The 17,475-nt window shown below is 34.5% G+C and overlaps 1 protein-coding gene and 1 pseudogene across 1 annotated transcript in view; one reads left to right on the top strand and one right to left on the bottom strand.

Moving 5' to 3' along the window:
* Positions 1-17,475, top strand: part of HAPLN1 (hyaluronan and proteoglycan link protein 1) — an 81,913-nt gene that overhangs the window by 13,108 nt on the left and 51,330 nt on the right. The window lies entirely within an intron of this gene.
* LOC111544528 lies at positions 5,415-5,510 on the bottom strand (annotated as a pseudogene).

Below are 17,475 nucleotides of genomic sequence, written 5' to 3'. Positions count from 1 at the left end.
AGGAAGGAAGGAAGGAAGGAAAAAGAAAGAAAGAAAGAAAGAAAGAAAGAAAGAAAGAAAGAAAGAAAGAAAGAAAGAAAGAAAGGAAGGAAGAAAGAAAGAAAGAGAAAGAAGGGAGGGAGGGAGGAAGGAAGGAAACTGATAATTTTAGATATTTTGTAGAAATGTTTTCACACTCCTCCTGCTGTTTCAAAGTATAAATATTTTTAATGTAACAGAAGGAAGAATATCTACTATGTAACTAGTAGATACTAGTTGAATATTTATTCTAATTTAGAATACTTTTTTTTTAGGTTCAGGGATACATGTAAAAGTTTGTGATATAGGTACTTGTGTCGTGGGGGTTAGTTATACAGATTATTTCATCATCCAGATATTAATCCTAGTACCTAATTGTTACTTTTTCTGCTCTTTTCCCTCTTCCCAACCTCCACCCTCAACTAGACCCCATTGTCTAATGTTTCCTTCTTATAGATCATGAGTTCTCATCATTTAGCTCCTACTTATAAGTGAGAACATATAGTATTTGGTTTTCTTTTCCTGTGTTAATTTGCTAAGGATAATGGCCTCCAGCTCCATCCATATTCCCACAGAAGACATGATCTTTATTCCATGGTGTATATGTATCATATTTTCTTTATTTAATCTGTCATTAATGGGCATTTAGGTTGATTTCATGTCTTTGCTATTGTCAATAGAGCTGCAGTGAACATACGTGTGCATGTATCTTTATGGCAGAATGATTTATATTTCTCTGAGTATATACCCAGTACTGGGATTGCCGGGTGGAATGGTAGTTCTGCTTTAGCTCTCTGAGGAGTCATCACACTGCTTTCCACAATGTTTGAACTAACTTACACTCCCTCCAGCAGTGTATAAGTGTTCCCTTTCCTCCACAACCACATCAGCATGTGTTACTTTCTGACTTCTTAATAATAGCCATTCTGACTGTGTGAGATGGTATCTCATTGTAGTTTTGATTTGCATTTCTGTAAGGGCCAGTGATATTGAGCTTTTTAACATATGTTTGTTGGCCGCATGTATGCCTTCTTTGGAAAAGTCTGTTCACATCCTTTGTCCACTTTTAAATGGGATTGTTTGTTTTTCTCTTGTAAATTTGCTTAAGTTCTTACAGATGTATAGTTTGCAAACATTTTCTCCCATTCTGTAGATTGTTTGCTCTGTTGACAGTTTATTTTTCCGTGCAGAAGCTCTTAAGTTTAAGTGGATCCCATTTGTCAAATTTTGCTTTTGTTGTGATTGCTTTTGGTGTCTTTGTCATGATACCTTTGCCCGTTTCTGTTTCCAGGATGGTATTGCCTTGATTATCTTTCAGGGTTTTTACAGTTTTTAGTTTTACATTTAAGTCTTTAATTAATCTTGAGTTGATTTTTGTATATGGCTTAAGGAAGAGATCCAGCTTCAATCTTCTGCATATCGCTAGCCAGTTATCCCAGCACCACTTGTATAGGGAGTCTTTTCCCCATTGCTTGTTTTTGTCAGCTTTGTCAAAGATCAGATGGTCATAGGTGGGTGGTCTTGTTTGGGGACTTTCTATTCTGTTCCACTGGGCTATGTGCCTGTTTTTGTACCAATACTTTGCTGTTTTGGTTACTGTAGCCCTGTAGTGTAGTTTGAAGGTGGGTGATGTGATGCTTCCAGCTTTCTTGTTTTTCCTTAGGACTGCCTTGGCTATTTGGGCTCTTTTTTGGTTCCATATGAATTTTAAAATAGTTTTTTCTAGTTCTGTGAAGAACGTCACTGGTAGTTTGATAGGAATAGCATTGAATCTGTAAATTGCTTTGGGCACTAGGTCATTTTAATGATATTGATTCTTCCTATCCATAAGCATGGGAGGGATATTTTTCTATTTGTTAGTGTATTCTCTGATTTCTTTGAGCAGTGTCTTGTAATCCTTACTGTAGAAATCTTTAACCTCCCTGGTTAGCCATATTCCTAGGTACTTTATTCTTTTTGTGGCAATTTTGAGTGGGATTGTGTTTCTAATTTGGCTCTTGGCTTGGCTCCTGGTGGTGTATAGGAATGCTAGTGATTTTTGTGTGTTTATTTTGTATCCTGAAACTTTGCTGAAGTTATCAGCTGAAGGAGTTTGTGAGCCAGGACTATAGGGTTTTCTAGATATAGAATGTCATCTGCAAACATAAATAATTTGACTTCCTCTCTTCGTATTTGAATTCCCTTTATTTCTTTCTGCTTGATTGCTGTGGCTAGGACTTCCAACACTATGTTAAATAAAAGTAGTGAGAGAGGGCATCCTTGTTTTGTGCTGGTTTTCAAAGGGAATGCTTCCAGCTTTTGCCCATTCAGTATAATGTTGGTTGTGGGTTTGTCATAGATGGTTCTTACTATTTTGAGGTATGTTCCCTCAATACCTAGTTTATTGAGAGTTTTTAACATGAGGCGATGTGGAAATTTATTGAAAGAAATTTTTGCATCTATTGAGATAATCATGTGGGTTTTGTCTTTAGTTCTGTTTATGTGATGAATCATATTTATTGATTTGTATATGTTGAACCAACCTTGAATCGTGGGGATAAAGCCTACTTGAACATGATGGATTAGCTTTTCATGTGCTGCTAGATTCCATTTTCAAATATTTTGTTAGGGATTTTTGCATCAATGTTCACCAAGGATATTGGCCTGAAGTTTTTTGACGTTGTTGTTGTGTCTGTCAGGTTTTTGTATCAGGATGATGCTGGCCTCATAGAATGAATTGGGGAGGAGTCCCTCCTTATCGATTTTTTGGAATGGTACAAGCTCTTTCTTGTACATCTGGTGGAATTTCGCTGTGAATCCATCTGGCTCTGGGCTTTTTTTTTTTTTTTTTGGTTGGTAGGCTGTTTATTACTGATTCAATTTCAGAGCCTGTTTTTGGTCTTTTCAGGGAATCAGTTTCTTCCAGGTTTAGTCCTAGGAGGGTGCATGTTTCCAGAAATGTATCCATCTTTTCTAAGTTTTCTAGGTTGTGTGCATAGAGGTGTTCATAGTAGTTTCTGGTGGTTGTTTTTATTAATATTTCTATGGAGTCAGTGGTAACATCCTCTTTGTCATTTCTAATTATGTTTATTTGGATATTCTCTCTTTTCTTCTTTATTAGCCTAGCTAGCAGTCTATCGTATTAATTTTTACGAAAAATCAACTCCTAGATTTGTTGATCTTTTGAGTGTTTTTCTGTGTTTCAGTTTCCTTCAGTTTAGCTCTGATTTTGATTGCTTTTGTCTTCTGCTAGCTTTGGGGTTGATTTATTCTTGCTTCCCTAATTCTTTCAGTTGTGATGTTGGTCATTAATTTGAAATCTTTCTAACTTTTTGATGTGAGCAATTAGTACTATGACTTTCCCTCTTAACACTGCCTTAGCTGTGTCCCAGAAATTCTGGTATGTTATGTCTTTGTTCTCATTAGCTTCAAATAACTTCATGATTTCTGACTTTTATGCATTATTTACCCAAAAGTCATTCAGGCACATGTTGTTTAATTTCCATGTAATTGCATGATTTTGAGCAATTTACTTTCTTTCTTTTCTTTTCTTTTTTTTTTTTTTTTTTGCAGAGTTTCACTCTTGTCACCCAGGCTGGAGTGTAATGGTACAATCTCGGCTCACTGCAATCTCCGCCTCCCAGGTTCAAGTGATTCTCCTTCCTCAGCCACCGAGTAGCTGGGATTACAGGTGCATGCCACCATGCCTAGCTAATTTTTGTATTTTTAGTAGAGACAGAGCTTTATCATGTTGGCCAGGCTGGTCTCGAACTCCTGACCTCATGTAATCCACCTACTCTGCCTCCCAAAGTGCCAGGATTACACACATGAGCCACTGTGCCTGACCAAGCAATTTTCTTAGTTTTGACTTCTTTATTTATTGCAGTATGGTCTGAGAGTGTGTTTGGTATGATTTTGGTTCTTTTGCATTTGCTGAGCATTGTTTTATGTCTAATTATTGGCTGAGTTTTAGAATGTGCCATTCGTTGATGAGAAAAAAATGTATATTCTGTTGTTTTCGGATGGACAGTTCTGTAGAGGTCTATCAGATCCATTTGGTCCAATGTTGAGTTCAGATCCTAAGTATCTTTGTTAATTTTCTGCCTTGACAATCTGTCTTAATACTGTCAGTGGAATGTTGAACTGTCCCACTATTCCTGTGTTGGAGTCTTATGTCTCTTTGCAGGTCTCTAAGAATTTGCTTTATTAATCTGGGCGCTCCTATGTTGGATGCATATATATTTAGGATAATCAGCTCTTCTTGGTGAATTGAACACCTTATATTATGTAATACCCTTCTTTGTTACTTCCTGATCTTTGTTAGTTTAAAGTCTGTTTGTCCAAAATTAGGATTGCAACTCCCACTTTTTTCTGTTTTCCATGTGCTTGGTAGATTTTCTTCCATCCCTTTATTTTGAGCCTATGGGTGTCCTTACGTGTGAGGTATCTCTCTTGAAGGCAGTATACCATTGGGTCTTGCTTTTTAATCTAGTTTGCCACTCTGTGCCTTTTAAGTGAGAAATTTATCCCATTTACATTCAAGGGTTGTATTGATTTATGTGGATTTGATCCTGTCATGTTGTTAGCTGGTTGTTACCCTGACTTGTTTGTGTGGTTGCTTTATAGCGTCACTTGCCTGTATATTTAAGTGTGCTGTTGTATTAGCTAGTAGCAGTCTTCCTTTGCCATATTTAGTGCTCCTTTCAAGATCTCTTGTAAGACAGATCTGGTGGCAATGAACTCCCTAAACATTTGCATATCTAAAAAGGATCTTATTTTTTCTTCACTTAGGAAGCTTAGTTTGGCTGGACATAAAATTCTTGGTTGAAGTGTTTTTTTTTTTTTTTTTTTTTTGAGAGACTGTTGAATATAGGCACCCCAATCTCTTCTGGCTTGCAAGGTTTCTGCTGAGAGGTCTGCTGTTAGTATGATGGGCTTCCCTTTTCTAGGTGACCTGCTGTTTCTTTCTAGTTGCTTTTAACATTCTTTTTTTTCATTTCAATCTTGGAAAATCTGATGATTATGTGTCTTTAGGATGTTCTTCTTGGGTAGAAACTTGCAGGGGTTCTCTGTATTTCCTGAAGTCAACTGTGGCCTCTCTGGGCCTTTCCCAAAACTTGCCAGAGGGCCAACAGTCAACTTCAGAAAATACAGAGATGCCCTGCCAGATTCTAGGATGATATCCTGAAATCTGCTTTCCAAGTTCTTGGCTTTCTCCCCGTCCCTTTCAGGAATGCCAGTGATTTGTAGATTTAGTTTTTTTACATAATCTCGTACTTCTTGGAGGTTTTGTTCATTCTTCTTCACTCTTTTTTCTTTGTAAGTCCTCGTAAGTCTGACTGTCTTATTTCAGAGAGCCAGTGTTCAAGTTCTGAGAATCTTCCCTCAGCTTGGTCTACTATGTGATAATACTTATGAAAAATACAGATCACTTTACTAATTTGTATGTCATCCTTGTGCAGGGGCCATACTAATCATTCCAATTTTAGTGTGTGTGCTACTTAAGCAAGCACAGAAATTAGATATTAAAATAGAGAATTTTTAAAAAGAACTGGAAACTACAAAAAAAAATCATTCAAATGGAAATTCTAGAACTAAAAACAATGTAATGACTAAAATTAAAAACTCAATACATGAGTTTAGGAAAGTTTAGAAACATCGAGGAGATGGTTAGTAAACTGGAAAATAGGTCTGACAAAAATAACCAGGCTAAAATCGGAGAGAAAAATGAAACTTCCAGGAGCAGGGGCTAGTGGTAGTAAAAAACATGTGAGCTATAGAAATAAGCATCTCAGAAGGAGTAAACGCAAATGGGGCAGAAAAACTATTTTAGAAATAAGGTCTGTGGCTGTCCAACAAGTCACAGATTCAAGAAGCACTACAATGCCCCAACAGAATAAACACCAAAGCCCTGGCGCGGTGGCTCATGCCTGTAATCCCAGCACTTTGGGAGGCTGAGGCGGGAGGATCACAAGGTCAGGAGATTTAGACCGTCCTGGCTAACAGGGTGAAACCCCGTCTCTACTAAAAATACAAAAAAAGTCAGGCGAGGTGGCGGGCGCCTGTAGTCCCAGCTACACAGGAGGCTGAGGCAGGAGAATGGCGTAAAACCGGAAGGCGGAGCTTGCAGCGAGCCGAGATCCTGCCACTGCACTCCAGCCTGGGTGACAGAGCAAGACTCTGTGAAAGAAAAGAAAGAAAAGAAAAGAAAAGAAAAGAAAAGAAAAGAAAGAAAGAAAGGAAGGAAGGAAGGAAGGAAGGAAGGAAGGAAGGAAGGAAGGAAGGAAGGAAGGAAGGAGAGAGAAAAGACTAAACACCAAAAGGAAGGAAGGAAGGAAGGAAGGAAGGAAGGAAGGAAGGAAGGAAGGAAGGAAGGAAGGAAGGAAGGAAGGAGAGAGAAAAGACTAAACACCAAAAAGTAAAACACCCACACCCAGGCATGGTATAAGAAAATTGCTGGAGGCCAGGTATGGTGGCTCACACCTGTAATCCCAGCACTTTGAAAGGCTGAAGCAGGAGTATCACTTGAGGTCAAGAGTTCAAGACCAGCCTGGCCAACATGGGAAAACTTCATCTCTACTAAAAATGCAAAAATTAACGAAGTGTGGTGGCGCATGCCTGTAGTCCCAGCTATTTGGGAGGCTGAGGCGGAGGCTTCAGTGAGTTGAAATCACTCCACTGTGCTCCAGCCTGGGCGACAAGGTGAGACTGTCTCAACACAAAAGAAAAATGCTGGGGGAAAAAAAAGAGGGCATGTGAAAAGCTTCCAGAAACAAAAGACTAGACAAACGAGTAAGAAAATTAGCTAGTTGGAAAATTTCCTTTTCTTTCCACTTTAAGAAATGCCAAAAATCAGTGGGCTGGCTTGACTATGTTCTTGGTAACCCTTATCTTCGTGGCCTGCTTTCTCTGAAAGACCAAACTCTTCAAGCCTAGAGGGATTACCAGTGTGCCTCGCTCCCTGAAGATGCTGTGCTGAGATACATTTTAGTGGGGACTCAGTTCCTGCAATTTTTTGCAGATGCTGTACAGTCTTATTGCTAACAAGACAAAATTCTGGAAGCAGTTTGAGATGTTCATATCCATCTTTATCACTATCTAGTGTTATTTTAAATTATAAAATGAAAAATGATGACTGAAAAGTTTATAATTTATGTAGGATATTTGACAATGTTATATCTATTTTTTAAGCCGTGAAAGGCAGGCCTTGGCAACTAAAGTAAATGCCAAATTTATCACAAAGATTCATATCGTTAAAATGTCTCAGGATATCTAACTTCTCTTCCCAAACATTTATGCAGTTATACTGCTCTAATTCTGAGCCCATACACTTCTCTCAAGAAGGAATCCCTTATCATTTCATCCCTCCCACCCGAAACATGGCTCATGCTGTCATCATTAATGTAACACTTCCTTCAGGAAACCTTGTATTGTACCACTAGCTGCAATTAATCGCCTCTTTCTCAGTTCTCTCTTAATATTTTATATGTACCTCCCTTACTTCATATAGTTGTTTTTTGTTTGTTTGTTTGTTTTGAGTTGAAGTCTCGCTCTGTCGCCCATGGTGTAGTGCAATGGAGTGATCTTGGCTTACCATAACCTCCACCTTCTAGGTTCAAGCAATTCTCCTGCCTCAGCCTCCCAAGCAGCTGGGACCACAACGTCTGGCTAATTTTTGTATTTTTAGTAGAGATAGGGTTTCACCATGTTGATCAGGCTAGTCTTGATCTCCTGACCTCAGGTGATCCTCCCACCTCGGCCTCCCAAATTCCTGGATTACAAACTTGAGCCACTGTGCCCAGCCTCATATACTTTTTTGTGTGTTGAATATAATCAATTGTTGAAATGTCTTTTAGTTATTAGTTTTCTTTTAGTTATTATAGTGTCTTTGTTAATGGTTTGCTTTATCCATCTTTACATCCTTCAAAATTCTGAGCTGAAAGGTCAGATTTGAAATTATAGAGATCAAAGGACCAAATGTGTTCCAAACTACCTACTCGCAAATCCCTTGTGTAATACGATAGACAGATGTTTGTTGATCTGCCTAAACACCTGCGGTGGCAGAAAGCACTGTGTATTTCACAGGGCAATTCATTTCACTTTTAGATGACTTATTAGAAAATTCTTCCTGACATTGTGCAAAATTTGATTTCTTAACTTCCACCCACTTGGTCTAATTTTGCCTTGTGAAGCTACACGAAATAAGTTTAATAGCTTTTCCATATTTGGACCATTTATTTCTAAATGCAAAGCATTATGATTTTCCTGTAAAATTTTGTTATTTTGGTCACATCATTCCAAATTTTGCAGATGGTTCTATTCTAGCTCTCAAGTCACATTGCAGTTAGTCCAGTATTAGCTTTACTACCAGTATACAGGCTTTGAGCCTTGAAACTATAAGACTAAAAGGAAAACTCTTGCTTATATTAACATCTCTTGAAAGTAAACCTCTTGACTGATAGTGTAACAGAATTAGAGAAATTAATAAGATAATGTCCTTGTCACTGGAAAGGTCTCCTTTTATTAAACTAATAGCTAGTGCATGAGAGAAATGGAAAATAAATGTTAATGCAGAGTTCAAAAACTTTATTTTGAAAATAGAAGGCATTAATCACCTGCACTATTTTACTGTGTCCTAATTTCATTTCATATGGTTACTATTTCAAATTAATTTTCAGAGTGCAAAATGAGAGGAGCTTTGTGCCATCATTTACTATCTGCATCCTTAAACTGATATATCACAGCAAAAATTAAAACCTAGCTTAGTCTAGTAGTCATTATGAATGGTAGTGCATTAGCTGCCCAAAAGTAAAAGAAAATAATTTGAAGGGAGAGTTTGAGACATAAACATTTAAAGGAAAATACCAATTTACTGTAATTGGTATAAAGCAAAATGTGACCTTAATTTATATTACTATATATTCTTGGCAAATTTTTCTCCTCCTTTGCAAAATTTTCTCCTTTCTCTATTCCTCCTTGCCTGCACCAGGATGACAGTGTCCATGGTGAGGATGAGAGGTGAACAGTATGTGACTCCTGGATAAAAATATTCTAAATTTTGAATGGTGATGGATATTGCTATAAACCAGTAATTGTCACCTCAAACTGATGCGTGGGAAAAGGGTCCTTCAAGCATGATACATTGGCAATAATTTGGAATCCCATGCTTTTCTCTTAAAAAAAAAAAAAAGTCTTTATTTGTATGCAGTATCAGAGTAGATACGTGTAATTTTTGTTGTGGTGGAGGTGGGTTTTTTTTTTTTTTTTTTTTTTTTTTTTCTGAGACGGAATCTCACCCTGTCACCCAGGCTGGAGTGCAGTGGCACAGTCTTGACTCACTACAACCTCCACCTCCCGGGTTAAAGCAGTTATCTTGCCTCAGCCTCCCGAGTAGCTGGGACTACAGGCATGAGCCACCATACCCAGTTAATTTTTGTATTTTTAATAGAGATGGGTTTTCGCCATGTTGGCCAGGATGGTCTTGATCTCTTGACCTCATGATCTGCCCACCTCGGCCTCCCACAGTGCAGGGATTACAGGTGTGAAGGTGTAGTTTTTAAATCAAACAATGGTTTCAGTTTACCAGCAGGAAGCATTTCCGTACTCTGCTCTCAATGTTAAAGTAGAAGTGTAGCTTGCTTCATGCTCCTATTATTATAAATATTGTAATTGGTTGTTAAGCTTATTATCAGAAACTATGGAGCAGGATTGATTTAATATTCGGTATACCAGAAATCAGGCATTTCTTTGTATACATATTTCATTTATGTAGCAGAATGTTCCCATGAATCACTAATCTGAATTTTTGGCATATTGGTGAAGAGGACAGGAAAGTTAGATTTGAATGGGTGGTAAAATATTGTTTATCATCTGGGCTCTGACACACAATTGGAAAAACATGTAAGCATACATAAAATGCTTTACAGTATATTGACTGTGGAGTTTAGATCTTAACATAATTATATTCATGCTCTGGGGAACATTTACACCTTTTGATTAAGATCTCTCAGTAGCAGAGCAGTTTTCTAACTAGCCCGCAGGATTTCTGCTAGAAGTAAAACAGTGGCATCCTGGGCCTTGGTGATTTACAATCTGAACTGCACACTTCTTTCTTAAGGACACCTTTGCTGGAAGGCATCATTCAGAGCATCATTCAGCCACTACGTACATTGCCCTAATAAAGTAGAGTCACTGTATAGTTTTAACAAACATTTTGGACACATTTGAGAAAAATAGTCTCCTTCAACAGTTATTTGATGGTAAAGTATACTGCATTTAATATTTTATGTTTGGCTCTTTACATTCTCAAAGCCTCTTCATTTAATGTACTCTTTGAATGACAAAGCTCACTTTTTACTGCTTTAGCACTTTTTTTCATCAATGGTTAATAATTTATACACAACAGTGAATTTGATGTTTCATATCTTATATACTAAATGGGAATTAAAAACATATTTAATAAGTTTTTTAAAAATTTAAAATAGTATATTCTCTGCTAAAAATATTATATTTCTACTTAATTGAAAAATGCTGCTCTTTAAATAGAATTGAGTATCATGTATAAGATACTGTATTAGAAAAATTTTGGAGAAACCTTTTATATCCATGCTGATGAAGTTCAAATTCATTTCACTTATTTTAGAGATTGTACTGTGGAGTCAAGTAGACCTGAATTTAAATTCTAATTAAGATTTTTTACTGTGTATCAGTTCTGTACCTTGTGCAAATTACTTAAGCCCTAAGTTTTATTATGCATTATAAAATAGAATTTTTGATAATATTTGCCTCATAGTGTTTTTAGTCAAGATACTATATATGTAAAACCAAGATAATAGATGTAAAGCACCATAGAAAGTAATGAACAATTGGTAGCTATTTATATTATTTTCATAAACTACTACTAGGGGAACTATAGGTGGATTTTGTATAATAATAATGGCAGAAGAATTCATTAAAGAAAACATTGATAGATTTAGTTCCATAAACGTTCATTAATTCTAGACATAAAAACTATAAATCAAAATAAAGGGAAATTTTTTAAACATATGCCACAGAAAAAGAAGCAGTATCTTTAATATGCAAAGAGTTTTTAAAAATCAATAGCAGATTTTTGACAGGAGTACCAAGAAAATTCAGTGAGGAAAGTATACTGCTTACAAAGCAGAAAAAGAAAAGAAACAAATAACATACAATGGAGTTCCAGTATGTCTGGCAGCTGACTTCTCAGTGGAAACCTGAGATGACGGGATAAGTAGATAGCCACAGACATAGAATGAAGTTGGACTCTACCTCACATCATAAACAAAAATTCATTCAAAATAGATTGAAGACTAAATATGAAAACTAAAACAATAAAACTTTTGAAGACAACATAGGTGTAAATATTAATGACCTTTGATTAAGCAGTGGTTTCCTAGATATGATGCCAAAAGCCAAGCAACCAAAGTTATATTAATAAATGAGGCCTCATTAGTACCTCAAAGGACAATATCAAGAAAATAAAAAGACATCTCAAAAGATTGGGAGAAAAATATTTGCAAATCACATGCTAATATGTACCCAGAATATATAAAAAATTCTAATTCAACAATTAAAAAATAAACAGCCCAATTGAAAAATGGACAAAAGATCAGAATAGATATTTCTCCCAAAGAGATGTACAAATGGCCAATTACCACATCAAAAAGACAGTCAACATCATTAGTCATTAGGAAAATACTAATCATACCTCAAATGAGATATCACTTCATACCAACTGGGATGGCTATAATGAAAAAGGCAGACAATAATAAGTGTCAGTGAGGATGTGGAGAGTGGAGAAATTGGAACCCTCATGCAGGGTTGCAGGAACATAAAATAGTGCAGTGCTTTGGAAAACAGTTTGGCAGTTTCTCAAAGAGTTCAACATATAGTTACCATATTCCATTGCTAGGTAGATAATGCCCAGAATTAAAAAGTGTGTTCATACAAAAACTTGTGCATGGATATTAATAGCAGCATTATTCATTAAAGCCCCAAAGTGGAAATAACCCAATTGTCTGTGAACTGATGAATGGATAAAGAAAATGTGGTACCTGTATAGATGGAATGGAAGAGTATTCACTCATAAAAAGAATGAAGTACTGATACTTGCTACAGAATGAACATTGAAAACATTATGCTAAGTGAAATAAGCCAGGTATAAAAGGACCACAAATTATATGATTCAATTTACATCAATCAATACATCTGTCTCTATGAATTTGCCTATTCTAGATGATTTGTTGGATCATCTAGAATAGATTCATTGAATCATCTAGAATATTCATTGAATCATTAAATTTGTTTAAATCATTAAATTCATTGAATCATCTAGAATAGGCATCCATAGAGACAGAAAGTAGACTATTGGTTGTCAGGAGTCCTGCTGGGGGAGGGAATAGGCAATAACAGCTCATGGGTAAACAGTTTATTTTAGGGGTGATGGAAATGTTCTGGAAACAGGTAGTGGTAATGGTTGCACAACTTGAGGAATGTACTAAAAACCACTGCATTGTATGCTTAAAGAGTGCATTTTATGGCATAGAAATTACATTAGTTTTTTAATGTTTCCATCTCAAAAAAATATATATATAATGAATTACATTGATTTTCTAATGTAAAGAAAACCTTAAATTTCTGGGATAAATTCCATTTTGTATTAATCCATTTTATATCTTTTTGGATTAGATTTGCTAAAATTTTTTTAAAATTCTTTACCTTTATGTTTGTGAAGGCTAATTGATCCATAACTTAATTTTCTTCAAATGTTTTTGTCTGATTTTGGTATTGAAATAATGCTAACCTCATAGAATAAATTGGAAAATATTCCCTCCTCTTCAATTTAATCTAAGAGTTTGTGTAAAGTTGATATTATTTCTTATTTAAATGTTTGGCGAAATTCCCTGGTGAAGTCACTCAGGCCTGGAATTGGTTTTGGTTATTTGTTTGTTCATTTTTGTTGTTATTCATGGGAATTTTTAAACTAAAAATTTGATTTTTAAAAAATAGATATAGGGCATTCGGTCTATTTTTTTCTTGTGTGAGTGTTGGCAATTTTTATCTTTCAAAGAATTTCACTATTTCATTTAATTCACTGAATTTATTAAAATTAAGTTTCAAAAATAAAATAAAATTAAATTAAATTTCATAATATTTTCTTATTGTTTATTTCTATAGAATTGATAGAGATATTACCTCTTTCATTCATTATATTGATAATTCATGTCTTTTATATTTTATCAGATTAGCTTGTGTAGAGGTTTATTAATTATATTGATCTTTTCAAAGAACCATCTTTTGTTTTCACTTATTTTACTCTGATATTATTTTTTTCTTATGTTTACACTGGGGTTCATATCCTCTTCTTTTTCTAGTTTCTTAATGTGGAATCTGAAGTCATTGATTTGAAACTTTTCTTCTCTAATATGTGTTTAGGGGATACTTTTTAAACTAAGTACTGCTTCACTGTATCCCAGAGATTTTGATATGCTATGTTTTAATTTTTATTCAGTTTAAAATAATTTTGATAGCCCTTTTGATTTTTTCATTGACCCTTGAGTTACTTAAAATTTTGTGCTTTAGTTTCCAAATAGATAGAAGTATTCCACATATCTTTTTGTTATTGATTTCTACCTTAATTCTATACTTAGAGAATGTATTTTCCCTCATGTAAATACTTTTTCATTTATTGAAAATCATCTTACGATCCAGAATATAGTTTATCTTGGTAAGTGGTTGGTATACATTTGAAAAGAATGTGTATTTGCTCTTGTTGAGTAGAATGTTCTATAAATATCAATTAGGTGAGGTTGGTTTACAGTATTCAAGTCTTCTATATATTTTCTGATTTTTCTGTCTACTTATTTCATCAATTGTTGATAAAGGGATGTTCTAATCTTTCACAATTCTATCTCATTTTGCTTCAGGTATTTTGAACCTCTGTTATTAGAAGCACGTATTTTTCATGTTGTAGTTTTCTCCTGATGATTGGACACTTTATCATTAAGAAATTGCTCTCTTTTCCCCTGCTGATATTTCTTATTCTGGAATCTATTTAGTCTGATTTTAATATAGTGTCTCTGTCTCCCTTTTGGTTAGTGTTAGCATATTATGTATTTTCCCATCCTTTTACTTGTCGTATATTCTTGTCTTTTTTATTTAGGTTGAGTATCTTAAAAAAATATATAGTGGTTCTTTTAAATCCAATCTGACAATCTCTGCCTTTCAATGGAGGTTTTTGGATGGTTTACACTTAATTAAAATATTGATATGCTTGGCTCTGAATCTACTATCTTGCTAATTTTTCTATTCGCCTCTTCTTTTCTTCATTATCTTCCCTCATTTTTTTCTATCTTCTTTTGAAATAATTTGAATATTTTCCAAAAATTCCATTCTGTCTCCTTTGTTGGCTTATTAGCTATGAGTCATTGTATAAATTTTTACTGACTGCTTTAGGTTTTATAGTATATACCTTAACTTTTCACAGTCTACTTTCAGGTGATATTTTACTGCAGTAGTCCTGCTCACATATCTGCAATTTTACTTTCTTTGGCTTCGGTTACCAGCAGTCAATGACAGTCAGAAAAGAGGTGAGTATAGTACAACAAAATATTTTGAGACAGAGAGGTCATACTCATATAACTTTTATTACAGTATATTGTTATAATTGCTCTATTTTATTATTGTTAATTTCTTACTGTGCCTAATTGATAAATTAAATTTTATCATAGGTATGTATGTAGAGAAAAAAAATACTATAAGTAAGATTAGGTACTATCCACAGTTTCAAACATCTACAGGGTGTCTTAGAATGTATCCCTTGAAGATAAGGGGGACAACTATACTTCATATAAAGTATTAACATAAGAATCTTACAATGATATATTTCTATATCCCCTAGACATGGTCTTTGCACAAGTATTGTCATGCATTTGTCATGCATTTTGCTTCTAAATATAAAACCCCACCATACATTCATATCATTTTTACCTTAACATGTCAATTATCTTTGAAAAACATTTACATAATGAGAAAAATATGCTTACTTATAGTTAGTGTAGTCAGTGCTCTTCATTCTTTGCATAAATCCAGATGACCAACTGTTATCATTTTTCTTCTGCATGAAGAAGTTTCTTAAATATTTATTGCTATGTAGGCTATTGATGAATTATTTTAGATTTGTATGTCTAACAAAGTCTTTATTTGCCTTTGTCTGTGAGAGATATTTCTGCAGGATAAAGAATTCTAGGTGGACAATTTTCTTTCAGTGCTTTAAAGATCTTATTCCACAGTATTCTTGCTTGCTTTGTCTCAGATAACAAACCAGCCTTCCTCTTTACCTTTATTCTTCTGTGAGTAATGCGTCTTTTTCTTCCTTTCTTTCAGATTTTCTCTTTACCACTGGTTTTAAGCAATTTCATTATTGAGGGTTTTGGTTTAATTTTCTTCATGTTTCTTGTGCTAGAATATTTGCTGAGCTTCTTGGGTCTATAAGTTTATAGTTTTTATCAAATTTAAAATTTTTCAGTCATTACTTCTTCAAATTATTTTCTGCCCCTTCTCTCTTTTGGAGACTCCAATTACGTATTATTTTGGCCACTTAAGTTGTCCCACAGTTTAGAGATGCTCTCTTCCTTTTTACTTTTCAGTCATTTTTCCTCTCTCTGCTTCATTTTGGACAGTTTTGATTATTACAATATCTTCAACTTCACTCTTTTATTCTGAATTGTTTAACCTGCTATTAATCCCATTCAATTTTTTTTTTATCTTAGACAATGTCATTTTCATCTCTAAATGTTTTATATAGGCCGGTTGTAAATGTCTTGTACATGCCTCTATGTAACATATTCAATAATTCTTCTAGCTTCTTGAACATTTGAAATATACATATAATAGTATTTTAATGTTCTTATCTACTATTTCTAGTGTGTGTATCTGCTATCATTTTTATGATTTCTGGGTCTGTCCATTGACTAAGTTTTCTTCTTCTTCTTCTTCATATTATTATTATTATTATTGGTATGCCCTGCTTCTTTGCAAGCCCAGTAGCTTTCTGTTGGATTCCATATGTTTTAAATTTTACTCTAAAATAATACATGCATGCATATAAAACTTAATAATTAAAATATGTGACTTATTTTAATAAAATACTCAGGATAGTATTAAAGGAGTAGATTTGGTAATTGATCATAATGATATGCCTGAATATACAATAGTTATATAAATAGTTTTCAATGTCTTTAACAATATTGAAATTACATCAGATATTTTTTTTCCCTAAGGAAGAGAACATCAGGGGGTGCACGGATTCATAAATTAGCAGATAAAAATGGAAAGGCCTTATTTGAAAAGAAAAAATGTGACTTTTAAAATATATAAAACCCATTTAATAAACCATAGCATGTTACAATGAAATCTGTGAAAATAGCATGAACATATCTCCACATATAAATTACCCCGAATCTTACTTATTCTAGGTTCCAACATATTTCTCAAAGAATCGTTCATAAAACCTTTTAGTTCCCATTTACAGATGTTTCTCCCATGACCAAACAGCTAATTCTGTGGTTTAAATGCTCCGCTTCAAATAACATCTTACACTTTCCCCAGTCTCAGAAGTCCATCACACTACTAAAAAACCTGTTTCCACATCTGTAACTTTGGCTTTTATGATCGCCTTGGGTGGCTCGTTTTTCCTGGAATTTTCAAAGCCCAGATTATAAAACAATCTTTCTGAAAAAGGTATCTGAAATTAACTATTTTTTGCTTTGGTTGTTTGAAGGGGGGAAACAGTCTAGGGTATTTTCAGAATTTAACATTGCCGTTTGCATTATATCCAGCACAAATAGATGTGACAGAGGAGTACTGATGCCAGGAATGTGTCCCACGTAGCCTTCCTATTTAAGTAAACTGAAGATTGCCTCCTCAATTAGTTGTAACTTCTGGGTGGTCTTCTAGAAAATAGCTCTTTGAAGAAAGCAGTGCACTAATAATACTGTAAATGTAAAATAACATTAGTTCTTTAGCTTTGAAGCTAAGAAAGAATGAGTAGCAATTAGATATTTTGTTTGTTCATATACAGTTTCCTATCTCTGACCTTTCAGAAGGAAAAATTCTATATAAATCCAATGAAAAAAATTAAGTTTATATATTTAGGCTTAGAATTAGTCAGTAATTTGGGTCATGTGTGTAAACTATCTGATTTGTTTACTTTTATAGTTACATGCACACACACACACAACCTTCTATAGTAAAATAACTGTATAATAAATTTTAAGTATCTGGGGATATGTAGTAAATAAAAAAATCTCTCTCTTTCTGAGAAAATTGGCCATTATTTAACCTATTCTGCACATTTGATTTCACTCTCAAGTCTAAAATCACCCCGCATGTGCCCTTGATATGATCACTCCACTGCAGCCTGCCTTACGTAAAACAATAAAGTTGTTGAAGTTGGTT

Source organism: Piliocolobus tephrosceles, chromosome 4 (assembly GCF_002776525.5).
Source record: "Piliocolobus tephrosceles isolate RC106 chromosome 4, ASM277652v3, whole genome shotgun sequence".
In the NCBI taxonomy this organism is placed as follows: domain Eukaryota; kingdom Metazoa; phylum Chordata; class Mammalia; order Primates; family Cercopithecidae; genus Piliocolobus; species Piliocolobus tephrosceles.
Note: the sequence above shows the minus strand (reverse complement) of the source record. Positions and strands in the feature narration are given on the sequence as shown.